We start from the raw sequence: 13,507 nt of genomic DNA on the forward strand, positions 1-13,507 counted from the left end.
TAAATAATACTTTGGTCAGTGTGTCTGCCTTTATTCTGATACCATGCTGGTTACTATAGCTTTGCTATATATTTTGAAATTAAGTAGCATTATACTTTTGTTTAAGAATTCTTTGGCTTTTCAAGGTCCTTTGTCATTCCACACAAATTTTAGAATTGCCTTTTCTATTTCAGAGAAAATTCCATTGTGATTTTAATAGAGATGTACTGAAATCATAAATTGCTTTGGCTTGTACAGGCGTTTAAAGAATATTAATTCTTCCAATCTGTGGCGTATTTTTCATTCATTTATGTCATCTTTAACATCTTTAATGTTTTATGATTTCTAATATGCAGATCATTCACCACCTTGGTTAAATTTACACATAAATATTTTATGCTATTTTGAATTTGATCATTTTCATTTTTGGATAGTTGATTGTTAATGAATGTCAACATTAGTGATATTTGTATGTTGATTTTTTTCATTCTGCCACATCACTGAATTAGTTTATCAGTTCTATCAGACTTTTCTTGGAGCTTTTAGAGTTTTATATACCTAAGGTAATATCAGAAATGAGAACATTTAGTTTCTTTCTTTCCTATTTGAGTATTTTAAAGGTGTAGGGGAAATGGGAAGGGTAGGGGAAAGGTAATAAGGGAAAAGGAAAAAAATAAGAAAATGGAAATAAAGTATTTGTAAATAGGGAAGGGAGGAGGGGGTGAAGGGAGGGCAGAGATAAGGGTCCAAAACGAGACCCAAGACCTGTCATGTAAAGGTACAAGATCCCAATGATGAATGTAACTGTAGTGTATACCTAAAATGTACCAATAAACTTAGTGAGAGAGAAAAAAGAGAGTATCTTTTTTTTTTTTAAATTTATCTAATTGCTCTGGCTAATACTTCCTGTATTGTATTGCACAGAAATGGTTACAATAGATGCCCTTATTTTGTTCTTGATATTAGAATAAAAATTTTCAACTTTTCTCCATTAAGTAAAATGTTAGTTGTAAATCTTTTAATATGGGCATGATTGTGTTGAGGTACTTTATTTTATGGCTAATTTTTTGAGAATATTTTCATTATAAAAGAAAGACAAATTTTTTCAAATTATTTTTCGCATCTATTGTGATAACCACATGATTTTTGTCTCATCTTGTTAATATGATGAATAATATTTATTTATTTATATATGTTGAACCATTCCTGCAGCCCAGGGATAAATCCCATTTGATAATAATGGGTAATCCTTTTTAATGTGCTGTAGAATTAAATTTGCTACTATTTTTCTAAGGAGTTTACATTGTTGTTCATAAAGGATATAGGCTAGTCTTTTTATTTGCTTACCATGGTCATGTAAGGCTTTGGTATCAGAGGTAATGTGGTCCTCATGAGATTGTTCTGGGTTATTCCTTTTATTTCAATTTTTTATTCACTGCCATATGCCCAGTAACCAGCCCAATGTCTATGACATTCTATTTGCTATTCATATATTTGCAAAATAAGTGTATTAGTTTCTGTTATTGCTGTAAGAAACAGCTATAAATTTAATGACTTGAAGCAACAGAAATTCAGTCATGACCTTTGAAGTGAGAAGTTTAAAATAAGGTCTTGGTTAGTCTACACTCTCCATGAGGTATTTGGTGGAGAATCTGTTCTCTTGCCTGGTCAACTACTGGAGGCAGCCTGCCTCCCTTCATTAGCTTGTGGCACTTTCCTCCATCTTCAAAATGCACCACCCACACGCTGCATCCATAATTGTCCCTCCTTTATCTTATGTAGACCCTTCCACCTATCTAAACTTTCCATATGATTACCTCGATCCACCCAGGTAATCCAAGATAATTGCCAAATACTGAGGAACTTAATTTGATCACTTTTCCAAAATCTATTTTGTGTTATATGGTAAAACATTAACAGGTTCTGGGAAGTAGGATGTGGGTCATTACTTACCACAGTGTGTATTCATGATATACAAACTATGTCCCTCAATTCTTAACCCATTAAAGCATTAATTCAAAGTTCAAATTTTCGGCTGGGCATGGTGGCGTGCGCCTGTAATGCCAGCACTTGGGAGGCTGAGGCAGGAGGATCACTGTGAGTTTGAGACCAGCCTGGACTATATAGTGAGTTCCAGGTCAGTCTCAACTCATAATGAGACCCTGTCTCAAACAATCAAATAAACAAACAAACAAAGTTCAAATTTTCATCTTGTCTCATTACCTCAAAAGTACAAAATCTCATTACACAAACAGACTAAATCAACTACAGATGGGACTTTGAGTGTGACTCATCCCAGGATAAATTCCTCTCTATATTTGAGACTGTGAAACTAGAAAATAAGTTATTATTCTCAAAACATGATGATGGGATATGGATAGAACTCTAACTATGGATATTTCATAATAAATGAGAAAAATAGTGTATCATAGATACAGGAAATACATCTGACTGAATTTAATATTCAGTCATGGTTTTAGGAAACTTACAAAAGTAGACAAAACTGTTTTTAATCTAAGAAGCTTCCAAAAATTAAAACATATGCACATGAGCACATTTTTACTTAGTTATGATTACAACTTTTTGCTTAACCCTAAAATAGAAAACAAAAGGAAAATAAAGATTCAACATCCCAAGAAATTTCAAAATCCAACAGAGAAAATGTCATTAGCTTTGAAAGCCTGGGAATAATCCTCTGTAGTTTTTGGTTCCTCGGGGCATATCTCCATCTTTAAGTGATGCATGACTCCCACTGAGTTAATTAAATCCATGGGAATAAAACAAATGGATTGCATAAGATACTAATAAGAAGTACAAACCAGTCTCTGCTCATAAAATAGTTTATAATTGCAGGGCTGGAGGCGCAAATCAGTGGTAAAATGGGTGCTTAGCATTCATGAGACCTGTGTTCAAGCCTCAGTGCACGCACACACACACAGAGGAAAAAAGAAAAGAAAGAACAGTTTACAACTTCACTTGGTACTGAAAACATGACACACAATGCCCAAAGACTTCTGTATTTTGTTCTTATGATAGTAAAATTTATATTAAATGTAGCATACACAGAGAAATGTATAGCTGATACAGATTTCAAATTGTTAAAATGTGATCATGTTATGTAATTAGCAAAAAGATGGAAAAATTATACCTTTCTTTTCCCTTCCCCAAGTTACCACACTATTCAAACTAATAATGCCATAAGTTCATTGTGTCTTTTTAGAAATTTATATTTATGTAATCATGCTGTGCATACTCTGGTGTTTGGCTTCAGGGCTCGAAATAGTCTTTGTGATACTTAAATACGTCGGTGGGTGCCAAAACAGTGTATTTATTTTTGTCATTATATAGCATTCAATTGTAACAATGAAGCAAAACTTATTTGTCCTTTCTACAATAGATTGACTTTTGAGAGCTTTCTAGCTTGGGGCTACTGGAAATAACAATATTTTGAACATATTTGTACACTATGTTTCAGTAAATATATTTATATTGAGCATATATATTTATGTTGACTGTATTATTATATTTAGGAGTAGGATTACCAATTTATAAAACACTGTATAACAAGCCTCAATAGGAAATACATAGGAAAAGCAAAGACATTGCCTTAATTATTGTAGCTTCATGAGGTTTTCTAAAAGATTTATATAAATTTACACATCCACTAATAGTGTGTGAGATTTGTAATGTGTTTTGGCCATTTGTATTTCCTCTTAAATTCTATTTTCCATCTCACACTTTTCTTCATTTCTCACTTCCTTGTTGAAATCTCTCTACACACACACACACACACACACACACACACTTTTAAGTTTGTTAGGAATTCTTTGCAATTTTAGGTAAGGATACTTTTATCAGATATGTATATTGCATATATCTTTCAAATTGTGGCTTACTTTTTATTCTCTAAATGATGCATTTGATAAGCAGAGATTATTACTTTTAATGGGGTCCAGTTTTTAATTTTTTTCCTCTTACAATTATTATTTTCCTATTTTTAAGATAGGTTTTCCTTCACCAAGATAATGAAAATATATTCCTGCGTTAATTTCTATGAGGTTTACTTTTACACTTTGGTCTGAAATCTAAAAACTTAAATTTTATGTATGTTGTTTGGTAATGGATTGAGATCGGTGCTTTCATAGGAAAAGACTCAATTGACTCATACTTTGAAAAGACTATCTTTCCCTACTGCATTGCACTGTCACTATTTTTATGAATCAAGTGACAATATATGCATGAAACTATCTCTAGATTCCACACTTGGGACACTTAGTCTATTGGTTTATCTTTGTATTATTATTTTACAGCCTTAATTACTGTGGCTTCATAATAACACTTGAAATGTAGTTTCATTTGTTTTCTTCATGGTGGTTTTAATATCCTTACTCCTTTGTAGTTTCATATTGAATTTTATAATAAGATCATGAGTTTTTATTTATAATATTATTGGGAACATAAGTATTGGATTGAATGTACAGATTTATTTGGTGAGAAATTAAATCTTAGGAAAATGGCGAGAGTGGGTAAACTATTTTCACTTTCGACATCAAAACAAAAAGTTTTAATCATAACAAAGTACAAATGTGTTCACGTATATGTTTTAATTTTCAGAAACCTCTTAAATTAAAAAGTTTTTTCTAGTTTTGTAAAAGTTTCCTAAAATCAAGATTGGATATTAAATTCAGTCAGATGTATTTCCTGCATCTACGATGCATCATTTTTCTCATTTATTATGAAATATTTTGATTTATTTTTAAATGTCTCACCAGATCTGCATTTCTATAATAAACACTCAGTGTGATCTTGAGGTTTTATCCTTTTTACAGATAATTGCATTTGATTTGCTAATATTTTGCACTTGTTTAGAATTTTTGCAGCTATGCACATGAGAAAGCTTGGGGTATATTTTCATACCACAGAATTCAGTCTCACTTCTTTGCAAGTGCTTTTTTTTCTGCCTAGAATGTCTCATTCCTTTCTTTGCTCCTGACTTGCTCACTTCTGTGGTTTTCATGGTACTTGGAGCATCCCTGTGTCACAGACTGCACCACCTACATACAGGCTATCAGGAGGAGGCACACCTAGCAATTGCTGCCTGATGACCTTCCTTAGGTTACATGGAGCTCTGCCTAGTTCCTTAGGAAAATAATCAGGCAATGATTCAAGGTTTCACTTTTCATTTTTGAGTCTTACTATATCCTTTCTTGATTTATTCTCACTTCAACCACATGATGAAAATATTCTTATAAAATGTGCTATTCATTATCTTCCAGAAAGGAGGTTTAGACAGCTAAAATATAAAGTTTCAGCTAGCTAGAAAAAGCTAGAATGTCCCAGATTCAATCTCAAGAGAGATGTGTGGAGAAAGATAACCTTGCTATAATCCAGAATGCTAGATGTTTTATATATGACAGAATCCAAAGTCCCATTGGCTTTCCTTCAGTAGTACTTCATCACAACCTCATTTATCATTTCTAGCTCTCTTATAAACTTATCCTGACAAACAATTCAAAATGTTTGAACTCTAATAAAACCACAGAAAGTAATTTTAACTTTTAGGTTTAATAAATATCAACCGTGTGGAACTTCTGCAAACAGTGTTACAATGTTATAACTATAAAATGCTTACAGAGGCTAGACTTCTCTTTTAATCTCAAAAATCACTTTTACAGAGATAAGGTTTTTCTCCATCATACTATTCTAAAGCAGTTTTGTCATTTTTTTCTCACTGTAAATTCACACTTCTATGACTGCTTCAGTGATAAATTTATTAAAAATATATTTTAAAAAAAGATGCTATTTCCAAAATCTGGGTACTCACAAGACAGCTTTGGAATTTCCCCCTGACTTTCTCTTCCTTATGTTTCTTGATAGCTTCTAATTATTTAATTTTTCACTATAAGACTTGAAGACTGACTCCCACTTTTATGCTACTGGTATGTGAGACAGACATATACTTTTACTAATTATTAAGTGTTCATTAATATTAGGACTTTCTTCTTCCTTTCTTTTGTTTTTATTTTTTTAGTTTTGTTAAGTTAAAAATAAATATGGTGTTGAAAGTGATGTTCTGAAATACATCTGCATTGTGAAATCATTATCAACATAAAGTAATTAACATGTCCTTCATCTAGTATACCACCTTTTTGTGGTAAGAACATTTAAGATCTACTCTTTCAGCACATTAGAATGATACAGTACTGTATTAAGTACAGCCACCATATAGTATATTAGATCTTCAAAGCTTATTCACCCTGCATAACTGAAATTTTATACTCTTAAACCATTTGCTCTACTTCTCATCCTCCAGGAACTACTATTCTACTCTCTGCTTTTATGAATTATACAAACTATTTTATATTGCCTATTTAAGTGAGATCATATAGCATTTATCTTTAATGCCTCATTTACTTCACTTCACATCCTACTATAAAGATTGATTCATATTAGTTCAAATGACAGATTTTCTGTTTGTTTGTTTGTTTGTTTTTTGTGCCGGGTATTGAACTTGAGTTTTTGTGCTTGCAAGGCAGGCCACCAAACCGCTGAGCTAAATCCCCAGCCCTTTTTGTTTGTTTGTTTGTTTGTTTGTTTTCCCCAAAAGCTCAGTTTCTGTTATTCATTCATGTGGTGATGGACACAGATCAATTCCATATATTTGCTATTGTGAATAATGCTGCAATGAAATTCGAAATACAATCATCTCTCTAACACACTGATTTCATGTCCTTTGGATAGATATTCAGATGTGGGATTTCTAGCACACATGGTAGTTCTATTTTTTAATTTTTTGAGAAATTTCAATACTGTCTTCCACAACGGGTGTAACAATTTACATTCCTACCCACAGTATAAAAGGACTCTTTTCTCCACATACTCATCAACACTTGTTCTTTTTGTCTTTTTTAAAATCCCCGTTGTAACATGTATAAGGAGATGTCTGTGGTTTTAGTTTGCATTTCAATGATAATTAGTGAGATTAAGGATTTTTTTTCCACATCCTACTAGCAGTTTGAATACTTTCAGTGATTTTGCTGATTATGCAACATATTCTTTTCTATTTTCTCGATACTTTGCAGCTTAAGTGACTGTTGTGTATAATGAAGACAACTCCTCCATATGAAGCAGTGAGTTGCTTAAAAAGCTTAGTTTGCAATGTCTTCAAAGCATGAGACTTCAACATATACTTGATCATCCACATGGCCTATTTCTGTCAGGAAATCAATGAACACAGTCATCTGTGTGAGTTAACATTACTGTTATTTAGTCAAGTACTTTTCCGCACTCAGTACACTTCCAGCAGGAATATTCTGAGTGTATCTAAATGACACTCAGCGCAGGAGAAATCACTGGAGATTAGAAGGCATGAAATGTAATTTGCTTGGGAGCAGAGGTCTTCTTCTGCTAATCCCTTCTATATTAGCGGATGACTAGTGAATAGTCAATAAATATTTACTGAAGAACCAAACAAATCTCAGCTTGGTAACTTGGCACAAATATCACGTATCATTAGATGAAATTTATTACTATATTTTAATGCCCTATTACTAATTTTGCATTAGGGTTATGGAAAATAGGTGAAAATAAAAAAGAGGCTCAAGAGATGGTTCTTCAAAGAAATACATTCAAGCATTTTTCTGATCTCTCTTAAAATTCCTAGTAATACCAGTGTTTGTGTTTCAGAATGGTACACTGCAATACAGAGGAGGTCGTTTGTAAACAATGTAATCCATAACACTGACCACTCAGCCATGGTAATCAAGAGTTGTTCATTCTTATGGCGAGAATGTTAACAAAAAGAGAAAAACAAGATGCTCTTGAATAACTTACAGTATAGGTGGAAATCGAAATTTAGAACTAATTTTTTTTTTTAGTCTGCTGGTAATGTCAGAGAAAAATAATAGCATTTGATTTCACTGTGAAGCCCACATTTTGAGAAATCTAATGCTCCAGCAATCTAAAGATGTTCAACCTCCTGTAAATGAAGAAATAAAGTGATTTTATTTTCTACTTGTGCTGTTCATGCTTATTTCTTGAAAAATTCTATCTGAAGTAGGTAAAGGGAAAATAGTTCAAGCTAATAATTTAGACTAGAAGTGCATGCACTGAAGGTACATTGAAAATGTCATAAAAAGTCATCTTGTGTGGAGCCAGGTTAGCCATTGCTCTAAGGAGTTTCCCTTAAAAACAGCTTTACTTGAGAAAGTAGCTGAAGTAATTGCATTTTTATTTTCTCTTATTGCACAAAATATCAATAAATATGGCTGGTCTCAAGAATTTTCTATTTAGAAGCAATTCTTATTTTTTTTCATTTCTACTTTTCTCATCAGTTTAAATTGTTACATAGATTATGTTTTAAGTGATTTTTCTGATTCAAAAAGTTTCTGGAAAACACATTTTACTGTATCATTAAGAAATAGGTAAGTCATTTTATTCTTTATAACACACAATGTCTTAGTATGTAATCTATTCTTATATTCTTTTTTAAGGTTATAAGTAGTATAATTTCCACTTTATAATTTAAGGTTATAAGTAGTATATTTAGTTTTCTGTGAAAACAACATATTTATTCTTAATGTGTGTTGAAATGTAATGTTTTTAACCTTTTATCAGCCTAGTTAGTAAAGCACAAACCAAGGTCAAATTTTACTTTATCCAAATAATTGACATTCAGAAAAAAATCAAGCCTTGAATGTGTAACAAAAATGGCTCCACCTTGTCTTTCTATTTCTTCATTCCTTTAATTCGTCCATTCTTCCTCCAAAGTGTAAGAATGCATTATACTCATCCATGAATATGCAATCAAGCCTACAACTGAAAAGGTGAGGGTTATAACCTCAGCATTCATTTTTGTGCTCCTTCATGGGTGTGCACAGAAAGTCCCCAGTCATCATTCGCTTGGAAGTGTGAGGATGGCAGATCTGGCTATGAGCTTTTAGGAATCCATGGCGCTATTTTAAAATCGGATGGGGAACCTGAAAGGTCATCCATTAAGCACAACCATATTTTGAAATCTATGGAGACAGATTCAGATGTTTCTTTAACTCATTATAAAATCAGTTCACGCATCTGACTAAAAGCTGTTTGCGATATGGGATTTGGGAATATAGTGGGAGTGTTAAGATTTTACTTGAAATAGCCTCATACAAATCCATTAAAAAAGGTTATGCTCACAATCAACCTTTATATATTTTGTATGAAAGTCACAAAATAAGACCCATTTCTATTATACAAACATCTACAAAATCACAGGGATTATTTGGAGAAAGGGCTAAGATATATTTCTAAAGTCAAAATACAAGCAACACAAGTTTACTATCCATATTCTTCTACTCCAGTGACCTCTAGACTTTGGCTTTTCTTGAATTTGAAAAATTCCAACAGAAAAGTATTCTTTTAAGTTATCACATTTAAAAATATTATCTCACAACACCATTATTTTATTAAAAAATCATTTATTATTTAAAAATTATGAGGAAGAGGTAGCAAGTTGAGGGACCTAAGAGAAATTTTTTTATATGTGATTAAAACATAAGTCAAATAAGTCACATGTGTAAATATCAAATAGTTTCTCTGGTATAAAAAACTATAATAGTACACAAGATCCTAGTGGGGATCAAAAAAGTCACATGTGTAAATATCGAATAGTTTCTCTGGTATAAAAAACTATAATAGTACACAAGATCCTAGTGGGGTAATTAACAACATGAAATAGGAAGAAAAGGGCTAAAGGTGTAGAGAAAGTGGGAAGTGTAAGAGAAAGGGAATGAGGGAAAAGAAAAAAATATGAGAACATGAAAAGATGGAAATAAAGTGTTTGTAAATGGGGAGGGGAGGAGGTGGTGAAGGGAGGGCAGGGACAAGGGGAAAAATGAGATCCAAGTCCTGTCATGTAAAGATACAAGATCCCAGTAATAAATGTAACTGTACTGTATACCTAAAATGTACCAATAAACAAAATAAAAAGAAAAAAAAAACATGAAGTAGTGAAGGACTCAATACCAAAGACAAAGATGGCTTTTAAAGAGGAAAAGAGATGTTTGGATTTTATAATATTAGTATCTGAGGCATGAATATTTGCAAATAATGGTTCCTGAAATCAAATATCATTTTATAAATTTCAGTTTAAAATTTAGTTTTGAAAACATTCCCAAAGTTTGAGTGGTAAATTTCTTAACTTTGAAGCAAATTTTAAACTTATATTTGAAGAATCATGTATAATCTATTCAGTTTCCTTATATAAAGGGCCATGACAGCTTTTATAAAGAAAATTACCTAAAGATATTAATAGAAAATCAATAGAATTGGTAAAATGGCTACATTCCAGTGTATTTAAAAAAAAAATCTTCAAACTAATTTTTGGAACTATCTAAATTATACAAATTTACATGTAATTGAAAAACAAAGACATTTAATGAGCTTAGCTAAGAAAGTTCATGGGAAAAAATGAAATTTATATTCAATTGAAATACATTCAACTGAATATATCTGATAAAATTAATTTTTCAAAGTTTGAAATTAGTAGCATAATAAATCTCATATGTTACAGGGTTTATGTTTTTTAAAAAACTTCATTTTAATAATTTAAGTAATATATTTATATTTTAAGAACTCAAAGGTATCCAAAAGTAGATATTACTAAATTTAATGCTTATATGTTTAAGAAATATCTCCTTACTTTCAAGTTTTTGTTTTGTTTTTTTTCTCTAGTGTGTATCTAACTGAAGCCCTTTGTGCTGAGATAAATCCACAGCACCTTTTAATTTATTTTTTAAAGTTTGAGACCAGCGCTAAGTTGCCTCCTCTGAGCTAACTTGGGATTTTTCTGCTTCAGCCTCCCAGAGGCTGAGATCCAAGGCTTGTGCCACCACACCTGGCTATAATCAAGTTTTAAATAAAAATAAGCAAGACTAAATATAAGAAATGAATTTAACTAAAACGGTATCATCTTGAATTTGATTCATAAGCTAAGAAACTGGCACTGACCACACTAACAAGCCAACAGAGGCCATTGAGCACCCTGTATACACTAAAATATTTTAGAGACAGAAGATAGGATTTTTAGCATTGATGAAATAATCATTATTAACTTTAGAGTACTTATAATGTACTTTGCAGTACTTATAAAGTACTTTTTAATCATCTAGACTGTCTGATTTGGCCTGTGAAGGAAACAGGAAGAGCCAGAGTTCTGTAAGATAATGTGACCTTTGGAGCAACGCTGAAGAACGTGATAAGAATTGAAATATGCACAGTAGACAAGAAAACAGGAAATTCAATCTCTCCACCTAACACCACATTGAAACTTGTAAAATCCGGCAAATCTCCACATTTCTCTAGGGTTTAGTTTAACCAGCTGAAAACTAAGAGACTGAAGCTCTCAGACCTCTAAGTTCTTTTCCAATTCTAAAAGTTCTACGATTCTTTTGACGCCTTAGTGTAAAGCAAAGTCCATGCAAATCTGTCCAGCCAAATTGCATGAATACATTTCCAAAGACCAGCATTCTTGGTGTGAATATACTATGGAAGTTCTCATGTAGTTTTTATAGTCATTAATTAGTGTGGGGAAAATGAGACCTCTGACATTTCTCATCTAAAGTCTTTTCTTAACGGATAAGTCATCAGAAATTATTAATTGGTGTACAACTGCTGTGTTCAAAATGAGATGAATGTCAGACAGAAAGAATTATAAATAACTCCTACAATGGGAAAAGTATTTCAAAAAAGAGCTTTGATGGTCTTTAGGTGTATTTTAGGGGAAAATACCAGAACTGATCCTAAGCATAAAGTCCATCACCAGGTACCACAACCAATGAGAAATCATTGCAAGAGGTGGAAGAAGGTGGGACAATTTCCCTCCCTCCTTCCTTCCTTCCCTCCCTTCTTTCCTCTCTTTTTAGCAAGGAGTCAGAGAAGATGGCTTAATTTGAAATTTTAAAACTTGAAGCCTGCTGTAAAAGAATAAGCTCTCAAGAATTTTGACATCCATTAATCAAGAGTCAGAGTCAACCATGGGGGTAAGATGGGATACTGAGACCAAATTAGGGACAATTAATACAAAGATAGTGAAAAGACAGAATCAATTAAATGTACCCCTTTAGTTTAAAATTGTTCTAATTACAGAGATTGCTTAAAGAGCAAAATATTTAAAGTTAGTGTTGATGAAAAGTACATGAAGTCATACATGCATAACAAGCAGATTTTTGGAGGATTTTCATATACTAATCCATGGTATGAAAACATGGTGAAAGATGCTTTGCCACTGGAGATGGAAGCAGAACCTTTACTTATGGGCTGGACTGCAAAAGGTGCACTGTTCTACTGAATTGACCTTTTCTGTGGACACACTTGATCAAAAGCATGCTTATAATCATATAAGCATTCCAAAACGAGAATGTGCAAGTGCTCCTGCCCCCAAAGCACAAAGATTATTTATGGTCAACGATAGTGTCAGTACATAGTGAAAGAGGAAAAACGCCCATTTGTCACTGATTTAAAATAAGTCAAAGTGGATCCAGTAAAATGAGATAAAAGTAGCGTGGCAAAACCATCCCTAGGCTGGAAGTTCTGTCACCATATTATAACAGCTCCAAGAGTGGAGCCAGATTTCATTTTTCATTTGTATTTCATGCAAGTAGCTCTGTATCATCAAAAACATAATAGACCTCAACAATCATTGCACAAATGAGCAAAAAAGGAATGAGTGAATGTGATGTTGAACGAGTCACCTAATCTCAGTCACCTGTTCTGCAAATAATTGTCATTTACCAGTGAACTTCTCTGATTCACGGTGGTCTACCTTTTTCTTTTTGTGATGCTGGTTGATTTTAAATTCTGTAATATTCCCTGTCCCACAGGATCCTTTCCGAACCAATTACTCCAGTTTTCTTCCACACCATAATCATCTAAACTTTGATATCAGTCATTATAAGCAAAATTACTTTGTCACTTTTAAATTCCCTATCATGGGCACTCACCAAGATGACTATTATATCCATACAGTGTCTCAGAAGTATGTCTCTGTATTGCTTTCCTACTACAATCACCTAAGTGACACAAGTGACCTTGTCACTGTCACAGCCTCACTCAGTGTTTTCTCAGTGTAGGCTGGAACTTTCACTTTAAATATGTTATTGTTCCTCTGCTCTGTTTAAAATACTGTAATGTAATACTTCTCCCGCTGCCACACACATACAAGTTCACCAGAATTTTTCTACTTCCAGACCTTTACTCAAAAATTTCTCACTCAGCAAATGCATGTCTCTTGTATTCAGGCAGAATTTATTGTTTGACCTCTGGGCTCCTCCCATACATTCATCAAATAAATAAAAAATAAAATGAACTGAAGGACAATGTGGAATATATTCTTAATAATATCTGAATCTTTTATATCTTCTCTAATGACTATTCACTATTTTCTAACCATCATGCAGATGGTCCCCATCTTTTAACTCACAATTTTTTGACTTTATGTGTAAATTTTATATATATATATATATATATTTATAAATATATGTACTGGATT

At 32.5% G+C, this 13,507-nt stretch overlaps 1 protein-coding gene across 9 annotated transcripts in view; it reads right to left on the reverse strand.

Moving 5' to 3' along the window:
- Positions 1-13,507, reverse strand: part of Ralyl (RALY RNA binding protein like) — a 658,084-nt gene that overhangs the window by 197,577 nt on the left and 447,000 nt on the right. The window lies entirely within an intron of this gene.

This window comes from Fukomys damarensis, unplaced genomic scaffold (genome assembly GCF_012274545.1).
Source record: "Fukomys damarensis isolate Sample0158 unplaced genomic scaffold, DMR_v1.0_HiC HiC_scaffold_5, whole genome shotgun sequence".
Lineage (NCBI taxonomy): Eukaryota > Metazoa > Chordata > Mammalia > Rodentia > Bathyergidae > Fukomys > Fukomys damarensis.